The following is a 10263-nucleotide window of genomic DNA, read 5'->3' on the forward strand; positions in this document are numbered from 1 at the left end:
TACCCTGATCTCTATGTAATTTTGGTATAAATACCAGTCACCCACTCTATACTGTTTGGAGAGCTGAAGGATCCTTTTAATATCATCACTAATTCTGGGAGGGGAATTCCCTGTTAGCAAGGTGGTCACTGGGTGGACAAATTGATCAATGAACTCATTATAGGAATAAGGGCAAGTAAAAGTCCTATGGAAGATGGAAGTCCAAAAGATGACAGACCTTGGATTACCTTTAGTATCAAGTTTATTGATAGAAAATGGGAATTTGTATAATTGATAGTAGAGGATGAGGTGATATATAAAGGTGGAAAACTTGAAAACCCTTTCATTCTCTAGTCTCATGAATTGGTCATGAATTTTATCAGCAATAAAGGAGGCATAATCATACTTGACAACATGAGGCTGGCCAGGGGTAAATATAGACATCAACACTAGGGTTAATTCATCCAGATATTCACTAGTGTTGAATCCCATAACTGCAGATATCATATCAACTATGATTTTACCCATATCTGTGAAGAAATCTGACATATAAGGAGGTGGGTCTTTAGTTTGATATTGTTTTAATATGAAGGTCTAGCAGAGGCGATTGAGTTCAAATTGGGACATTTTGGTTGATTTCTCAAGTAAATGTCCAATGGAAATGGGGGTGAGGGAGACATGATTGCTCTGCGGATGGGGTCATAGTTTGCATGGCACTGATGGATGATGTCAGTGAAAACATGAACAGAAGGGAGAAAGTACATTGGGAGGATAGATTCCCACAGTCCTATGGCATCATATCCATTCAAGTGGTTATCTCTGCATTGGCAAAACACTTTGAGGTGGTCTTTATCAGTGATTAGGTCTTTTATTTGGAAGTCTTTATTTTCCAGAGGCAGATAGTCTAAATCATGATGAGGGGTGGTAATGGGAGCAACATTTAGGGCTACTGGAGTTTCCATACTGGTTCTTGTGGGTTTCAGGAGGGAAACTGAGGTTTTTTAGGTGGAAATGATGAAATAGCATGTCTGGGTACTTGAATTTACAAATGCAATAGCAAAATTATGGCGAATTTTGGTTTTTTAATCAATTTGCAGTGAAAACAAGTATTTGCAAGGTTTTCTTGTCGGGAAATTGGTAAATACCTACTTTTGGGGGACGAGCAACGGAATGCAAGTATTGGGTGTAATTGGATGGCTCTAGGCGGCGTCGGCTGCAAAGCTTGGAGCAAGTTGGCAGCTGAAAGCTCAAGCTGGTTGACCTCGACATATAATTTGCATGGGCGTATAGGTGCACAGAATAAAATAACGAAAATGACTTGTTTTGTTTTATATACAAAGTCAAGAATTGGCAGGTTTTGGGATTTGGACGGGTGACGTCAGTGGGAAAATGACATGATGTTTTTTCGTTTAGTTTGGAGGCGGTAAGCGGTTTATATCGCACCGCTTATGGAAGGAAAGTGGTATTTGAGCTTGGGCCAGCAATTCCATAGGATGATTGATGTGTGTCAGAGGAACTGCACATAAAACCACTTTTTGATCGCATGCTAACATGCAGTCGCAAAGGGTCGTGCGATATGCATGACAGTCGTCAGATATCAGAGGTGTGATCAGACGGCTATCGGGGATGTGAAGAGACAGGGTTTTAATGGAGGCAGGCCTGATATAATTAAGGATTATTTAATCATATCGGGAGCGGCGGGATTGGCCATAGAAGTTATTAATTAACCATGAGGGTTAATTAACTCTTTTTTAATGTGGTGAGGAGTTAGGGCTGTTAATGGGTTACTGATTAACTCATTAATCCCATTTAAAATGGATTATGGTTATATTTTAACCAAAGGGGCGGGATATATAGTTTTTCGGGATTTTTTACATAGTTAAAAGAATACGGGATCGGGTAAACTTTATAGGGGATTTATATATTAGTACAAGTTAGCAGTTAATATGATTTTGAAATGAAAAGCGCTAAGTATAAAACATTTGAGGTGTGTATTTAAACTTAGGCTAAAGTGAAAAAGAGGGTTTTTGTGGAAATATTTTAATTTTCCTAAGTAAAATAGGATTTTACTTAGGAAAAAACTTATCAAGGGAATGAATGATTTTTATGAAGGGGTATGATGATTAATGAATGGTCTTAAGTACTTAGGCTTTATAAATTATTGGGCTAAGGGTCCGGTCCCTCTAGAAGTCAGAGAAATGCTCTGAGCCCCTCTAATTTGATAGATACTTTGGTACTTAGGGGAAATTAGTGAAATTTAGGGAAAATAAGTAGGGGAGTTAATTATTATAACTTTGCTTGCTTGATATGTCTTTCATGTAATGCATGCCTTTGCCTTGTGATGAAAATAAAATATTTACACATTCACACTTATCATTCATCATATGTTATTTTGCAACCATCATCTACCTACCCTACCTACTTAACCTAGCATTTTTACTTCTTTATTAGGGTGCACTTAGACTGGCAAACCCTTATGAAACTTTCTTTTCTTTTACATGGCAATGCCTATTTAAGTCTACACTTATTATATCCAAGGGCTCAGATTAAACTTTTGAGCTCCTTTTTCACTCTACCTATCTACTTATCTACCAAGATTACACTATTTGGTCAGATATTTATTCTTTATTTCTACAACATGAAATTGAAAAATGAACTCACCAAGCTTAAACTATTTGACTATTCATGAATTGTGGCATAGGTGACAAGCCGTACACAATTGTTTATTATACAATAGTAAAAAAGTAGTGGCATTTAGACTTGCACACTTTCATGGTATTTTCTTTTTGTTGGGGTTCATTTTCTTTCATTTTTTGACCTTTCTTTATTCTTTTTACCCTTTGATTTTTCTTTTAGGGTATACCCTCTTTACATTTTTTAAATTTTTTGATTTTTTGAAAATATGGAAAACCTTTGCAACAAGTAAAGGTATGAACATATTTCGAATCTAAACCAAGTCAATCATGATATATGACACCTATTGGTATAGGGGCATAACAAAAGGAAAAGTAAAAGAGGATCCACAAGCCCACGTGATGACATATCACCTTTGGTGCTCCTCAAATTCGTATGTTGATGATTCAATTCATCTCTAACTTTTCCAATGAACTCTCACAGGTGCTACATCCAAGTGGTACATCGAACTACCTCGAAGTACCTATCATGACTTTAACACTCTCACTATGGCCTTTCTCACATATTTCCAGCTGCCAGTTCGCTATGAAACTGGCACCCATCTGCTAACGTCACTCAAGTAAGACACTGCCACCCACATCTTTGATCACATCCATGAATGGAGGTGTCAGCATCACCTAATCAAGTTTGATATTATTGATCAATTATTGACTGAATGGTTCACTAAATCATTTGTCAGCAAAATTGTTGAGGACATTGCTATGGGTGGATGTGTCACTAAGGAACAAGCCATTGCACGTGCCCAGTATCTAGATATCATTTATTGACAATCTGGCATGTTATATGATATGTTACCCAATGCACCCAGAACATCATATGATCTGACAACATCAAAGTCTCTAGCTACACCTCATGTTGATGGAATAATTGGTTCAGTGTCCCAAACCCTCGCTAAATCTTCTTCCAAATAGAAGTCAGTCCCAAACACTGCTCCCAACGATTCCTTTCAAAATTCACCTGGTCCTAGTAAAACCTCAGAGGTTCACGCTCTCCAATCTACCATAGCGAACAAATCCTCTAGAGGTAAAAAGAATGACAAAGGAAAGGGTAAATCTAATGCCCCAAAATAGGGCCCTCCTAAGTCATCTGCCGGTGATGATTCTCAATGAAAGCCCAAGTATCCATGCCTCATTTGTGAGGAGGATCACTATACTAAAGATTTTCCCTGACGATCTGAAGTTAGTCATTTGCTCAAAGGGACCCATTGTCATGAAAGAGCCCTTTCCATCCCAACAGACCCAAATGGTAGACCAACCTCAGTCATCCGCTTCCTTAGGTTCCCAAGTGTTCATGATAAATACACCTATCAATGTGGCTACCAGATCAAAAAATTATCAAACACCTACCCTGACAGTAGGGAAAGAGAAAGAAAGTACCCCTTCTTCCTCTATCTCTCCAAGTTCTAGTCCTCTCCATATACAGCGACCTAATCCTGATTTTGTCATTCGACCAACTTCTCGAGGTGTGCTGCAAAATTCCTCATACAATCTGAACGCTCACACCACTCAACATTATAATATTGTTGAGTATTTGGCTCAATCGCCTTCAACTATGTCTGCTCAAAGTTGTCCATCTCAATGGAAAGAATTACTATCAGCTATTGGAGGTATGGATCGAATTGACTCTAATATCATTTGTTTTGATCCGGAAAACCACGTTATGTGTTTACCTCATCAGATTGTCTTTCTCATTCAGGTCATCATAAATGAGAAAACCATTCATAGGACCGTCATTGATGAAGGTTCTTCTACCTACATCATGTATGTCACTTGTTGGAAGGAAATTGATTCTCCTACTTTGAACCAATCACCTAACACTCTGGAAGCCTTTTATGGGTGTGATTCTTGACCATACAGTGTCCTTCCTAACCTTGCCATTACTTTGGAAGGTAAGACAGTACACGTCAAAGTAGAGATTGTTGACACTAATCTTAACTATAATCTTCTACTCGAACGGAGTTGGACCCATACCATGCATGCTGTAGCATCCTCCCTTTTCTGTGTGATTCATTTTTCTTATCAAGGGAAGATTGTCCCAGTCGACCAATTGTCCTTCTTTGCCTCTTCCTCCTTAGATGACAATGTTCCTTATGCCAAGCACACCAATGCTCCTTATAAGAGTTTGGGAGCAGGACTTTTTAAATATCTAGCCTTTATGGGTATTTTTCTGCACCCACCTCCGCATGTTGCCTCTACCAACATGATCTCGGTCAAGTATGATCTTTGTTTCATTCCTTCACAAGATCTTGTTAATACATGGGTCGAATTTATGCCGTTAAGCCCTGTCGAAATTAATTATGTGCAGATTGTTTCGGCCTCCACCTCGGTATCCTCTAATCATTTAGTTTTGAGTGTCTCTCTCGACACGTATTCTCAATCCCCGTGGCTTGGTTCTTTAGAGTCTCCCGATCCCTTAACCAAGACTTTTCTTTCTAATGAATGTATCATGGAAGTAATGTCTCTAGAGGAAGTACCTTGGAAGGACACTCATCATCATTCCTCGTTCTTGCCTGGCCCAACGGTCATGTCTACTTGTCTTGAGAAGTTCTCTTCTCGGTTCCCAACCCAAACACTTCAGATACCGATAATGACTCATGAAGTTTGGTCAGAATGAAACATGGGTAACATTACCCAAATGATGCCGATTGATATTTCTATCAAGCCTGGTGTCGTTGAAAATGTCCATATCTGGGTAACTTATTCTCCTAACGAGATCAATATTTATACTCATTGTTCCAAGAATTCCAAGATGTTTTTGGATGGTCATATGAAGAAATGCCTGACATTGACCCAAGTATAATCGTGCACGAAATTCCAACTTACCCTCATGCAAAGACCATTTGCCAACGACTTTATCCATTTCACCCTAGAAAAGTGGTCGCCATCAAGGGTGAAGTTGAAAAACTTCTTAAAGCTGGATTTATTTATCCAATCCCTCTTATAGATTGGGTGTCTAATATCGTACTGGTGACAAAGAAACAAGGCACTATTCATGTTTGCGTTGATTACCATGACCTGAATCATGCATGTCCAAAGGATAATTACCCCACTCCTTTCATAGACCAGATCATTGATGAATGCGCTAGGAGTGAAATATTTTCCTTTATGGATGGTTTTTCTGGTTACAACTAGATAAACATTGCATCGGTTGACCAAGATAAGACATCCTTTATCTATCTGTGGGGGACCTTTACATATAAAAAGCTCCCTTTTGGCCTTAAGAATGTTGGGGCTACATTTCAAAGAGCGATGTCTTATGCATTCCACGACATTAGAAACATCATTCAGCCTTACTTGGATGATCTTCCCGCTCATTCACATAAGCGCCATGATCATCCCGATCATCTTCGACAAATCTTTATTTGTTGTAGACACTACAACATTTGGCTTAATCCACATAAATGTGTCTTCTGTGTCGAATCCAGATGTCTCCTCGGCTTTATTGTTTCAAAAGAAGGAATCCGTCTTGATCCTTTTAAATTTGAGGCTATTGTTAATTTACCCCCTTCCTCTTCGTTGCATCAACTACAAGGTCTGCAAGGGAAAGGAAATTTCCTCCGTCGTTTTGTACTGAACTATGCTGAGCTAGCTTCAAGGTTCACCTAGTTTCTTAAGAAAGGAACACCATTCGTTTGGGATGACACTACCCATAAATATTATGATGATTTAAAAGTTTTCCTCATTAACACTCCTTTGTTGCAGCCTCTGAACTATCATCGTGATTATTTCCTTTATCTAGCTGCAGCCTCTAGTACCATCGCTATGGTACTGGTGCAAGACGATGACAAAGGTAATGAACATGTTATTTATTACCTCAGTCGTAATCTCCTCGATACTGAGATACATTATGCTCATGTTGAGAAGCTAGCTTTGGCTATCGTTCAGGTCATTCAGTGCTTTTGGCATTACATTCTTCTTTGCACTATGACTATGATTTTCAAGTGCAACCCCATGACCTACATCCTGACTCCTCAGTTTCTTGGGGGCAAGTATTCCAAGTGGATTCTCATCCTCCAGGAATTCGATTTGGTGTTCACTACTACCAAATCTAAGAAATCACTTTTCTTCAGTGAGTTGATTTGCTCCCTTCCCTTTTGCTTCTCTTCCTACTGGTGTTAATGAGAAACTCCCAGACGAGACTCTTTTTCTGATTAGAACTCTCGATCCATGGTACGGTGATATCATCGTGTATCTCCAAATGTCCACCTTCCTATTTTCGTTGACAAAGGATGATCGTTGATGCATTTGGAATCATTCCTAGCCTTACCGCATCATTGGAGATACCTTATACCGTGTTGGTGTTGATTCAATTATTCGTCGATGTCTAACTCTCGAGGAGGCTGAGAGAGTCTTGAATGATTGTCATTCTAGTGCATGTGGTGGTCATTTGTCTGGATATGCTACTGCTTAAAAGATACTCTATGTTGGTTATTTCTGGCCCTCCATCTTCAAGGATTTCATCCTTGATGTTCGCAAATGCCATGAGTGCCAGATTTATCAGTGAAAAATGTGTGCCCCACCTGCTCACCTTCACCCTGTTATTATCGTTGGTCCCTTTTCCAAATGGGGCATTGACTATATGACACGTAACCCTCATTCATTTTGGGGGCATGGTTATATTATCGTTGTTGTGGACTACTTCACCAAATGGGCTGAAGCGATGCCTACATACTCTTCTGATGATAAAACGATGACTCAATTTCTATTCAATCGTGTTATTTCCAGGTTTGGAGTGCCTCAGGCAATTGTCACCAACTATGCCTCTCATTTTCACGATTACATGATGGCTGAGCTGAATTCTACATTGGGCTTGTGCCATGATAGCTCAACCCCATACTACCCTTAGGCCAACAACAAAGTTGAAGCTATGAACAAAGTCTTGGTTATGATGATCCAGCGCACCATTAGGATGCACAAGTCAAATTGGCATCTCATGCCTTTTTTAGCTCTGTGGGCTTACCAAACCTCGACCAAAGACGTTACTGGATTTACACTTTTCCAACTCATCTATGGTAGAAGAAACTTTACTGATTGAGTGTGAAATTCCCTCACTCAAGCTAGTTGTCGAACTTCTCCCAGAGACCTCACCTCAAGAAGAGTGCCTCTTGTACTTAAAATGACTAGATGAAACTCTCTGTCTTGTTACTTTAGTCATTGAAGTGCATAAAAAGCAAGTTAAGTATCATTTTTTTCAGTCAATCTCCCCTCGTGCTTTTTCTGAGGGTGATTTGGTTTTACGTATCATCAAGATAATGATAAGTTGGGAGCAGGTAATTTTGAACCCATGTGGCATGGGCCTGATCCAGGTGGATATTGGTGGCCACCTGCCAAGTCCACCTGGACCCCCACCATTGTCTTTCTCAGCATTTTCAGTTTCCTTAATTGTAGCACAACTTACTATTTTTAGCAGTTTTTCGGGTCCTGAACTTCCGGAGCCGTTTTGAGGCCCTAAACGACGTTTTTTGGGGAATAGTGCTCGGATAGATCTTTCTAATGAGCTATTGTACGCGTCAAACGGAGATCATATGCCAAAGTTACGACCCCGGGAAGTTGATGTACCAACTTACCCCCAAACGGGGCCCACAGTTTGGCGTTTCATCTCCTAGGGTTAGTTTTTGGAATGTTAAGGGTTTTTCCATTGTTTCTCAACAATAAATAGGCCTTCGAGCCTCATTGTAACACAGTTCAGAGGCATGTAGCCATCACATCTCTTCTCAGAGATAAGCTACCATCACCCTAGCTAGTTTATTGCCATTTCTGTTTGTAAGCATATTTCAGTATTTTCCATTAATGAAATGAAGTATTATTTCCGCTGCATCTTTGTGTATATGGTTATCTCTATAATTTGTTGCGTTCCTGTTTAAAATCCGGATCAGTGGTATCAGAGCGGTCTGCTTTTTCTCTTTTTTTCTTTGCATGTCCCCAACAAGGTCGGGATATAAGGAGTTAGGGCTAGAACTGGTTGAACCTTTGCAAGACTAGCCTCGCAAATCCCGACGGCCTCCCATGGCGGACGAGAAGAAAGACGAGGGGGCAGGAGATCCCATCAAAATCTTGCTCAAAGAAGCGCTCGAGCGACAACGGAACACGATGATGGACAGCTTTGCGCAGATCCTTCAGCGGCTACCCAGAAGCGGCGCATCGGCTTCCAGCAGCTCCTCTGGAAACACCACACCCTTTAAGGTACAAGTTAATTTTGAAATCCCCATATTCGAGGGTCAGATAGACGCCGATGCCGTAGATAAATGGTTAAATCTACTAGAGGGTTATTTTTCTGTTCATGAATTTTCGAGTCGGGAAAAGATTGTTTTTGCTCTTCTCAAAGCAGCCCCCCACGTCAAGGACTGGTGGGAAACCTACTGCGAGCAGAAGGATGAAAGTACTGGCTCACTATTTTCAGCCGCACCCACCTGGGATTCGTTCCGGGATGCCATCAAGGAGCAGTACTACCCTGTCGGAAGCTATGAGGATGAATACATAAAGTGGACCACGCTGCGGCAGGGAAGGGACCAAGACGTGCCGGAGTTCACCAATCTTTTCCATACCCTTCGCACAAAGTTGGGTATCAAGGATTCGGAGAAACATTTGATACTCAAATACCGTGGCTACCTGCACAAGTACATCCAGGAAGAAATACAGTTCCTAAACATCCCCTCGCTCGGCGCAGCATACCGATATGTCGTCAAGGTCGAGCAGAAGTTTAAACAAAAGAAGCGAGACTTTGGATCTGCGAATCCAAAGCAAGGGAAAGGTGCCCCTAAACCACAGAACAAAGGACAAAGCCAAGGCGGGACAGCCCAAGACAACCAGCCGAAGCTGCAAGCAAAGAGCAACGCCGCGAAGCCGAGAAAGGACACTGGAAAATGGTGCGAGTTCCATAAGAGCTCCACTCACAACACAAGTGAGTGTCGGGCCAAGCAGTCACTGGTGGCTGAGCTAAAGGTTTCAGAATCATATGCATGTTCCGACTCTGAGTCAGAACCCGATAAGGGGTATGAAAAATGGAAGCAGATCATTGATGCGGATCCCAGCGCCACTGTTGCTACCGCAAAGATCCAGAAAAATGAACCCGAAGATCCAGAGGAGGAGGAGCGTCTCTTCCACTCCCAGATGTGGGTAAAGGGCTCCCCGATACAGTTCATTGTTGATAGCGGGAGTCAAAAGAACCTCATTTCGGCAGAGGTCGTGAAGCGGTTGGGCTTACCGACCACAGCACATCCACAACCATACACCATTGGGTGGCTTCACCAAGGGCGAGATCTTCGCGTGAGCCAGCAGTGTCGCCTTCCATACAACATCAAGCCCTTCATGGATGAGGTATTGTGTGACATTGCTCCCCTTGAAGTTTGTGATGTATTACTAGGACAACCATACTTGTGGAAGCGACATGCTGTGTATGAATCAAGGCCCCGTGCTGTTATTATTACATTGGGAAATAAGTTGTTCAGGATACCAGAGGTAGCACCACCTGCCGCCATCTCTTTGATTACTGCAAAACAATGCAGTAAGATCATTTCCAAAACCAGGAAATTTGTTTTCCTGATGATACGCCCTCAAGGGAAGAAGAAGACAGTGGCCGCGGCCTCCAAAC

Source organism: Pinus tabuliformis, chromosome 3_2 (genome assembly GCF_031772625.1).
Source record: "Pinus tabuliformis cultivar Carrire ecotype Pingquan chromosome 3_2, CPIR1, whole genome shotgun sequence".
NCBI lineage: Eukaryota > Viridiplantae > Streptophyta > Pinopsida > Pinales > Pinaceae > Pinus > Pinus tabuliformis.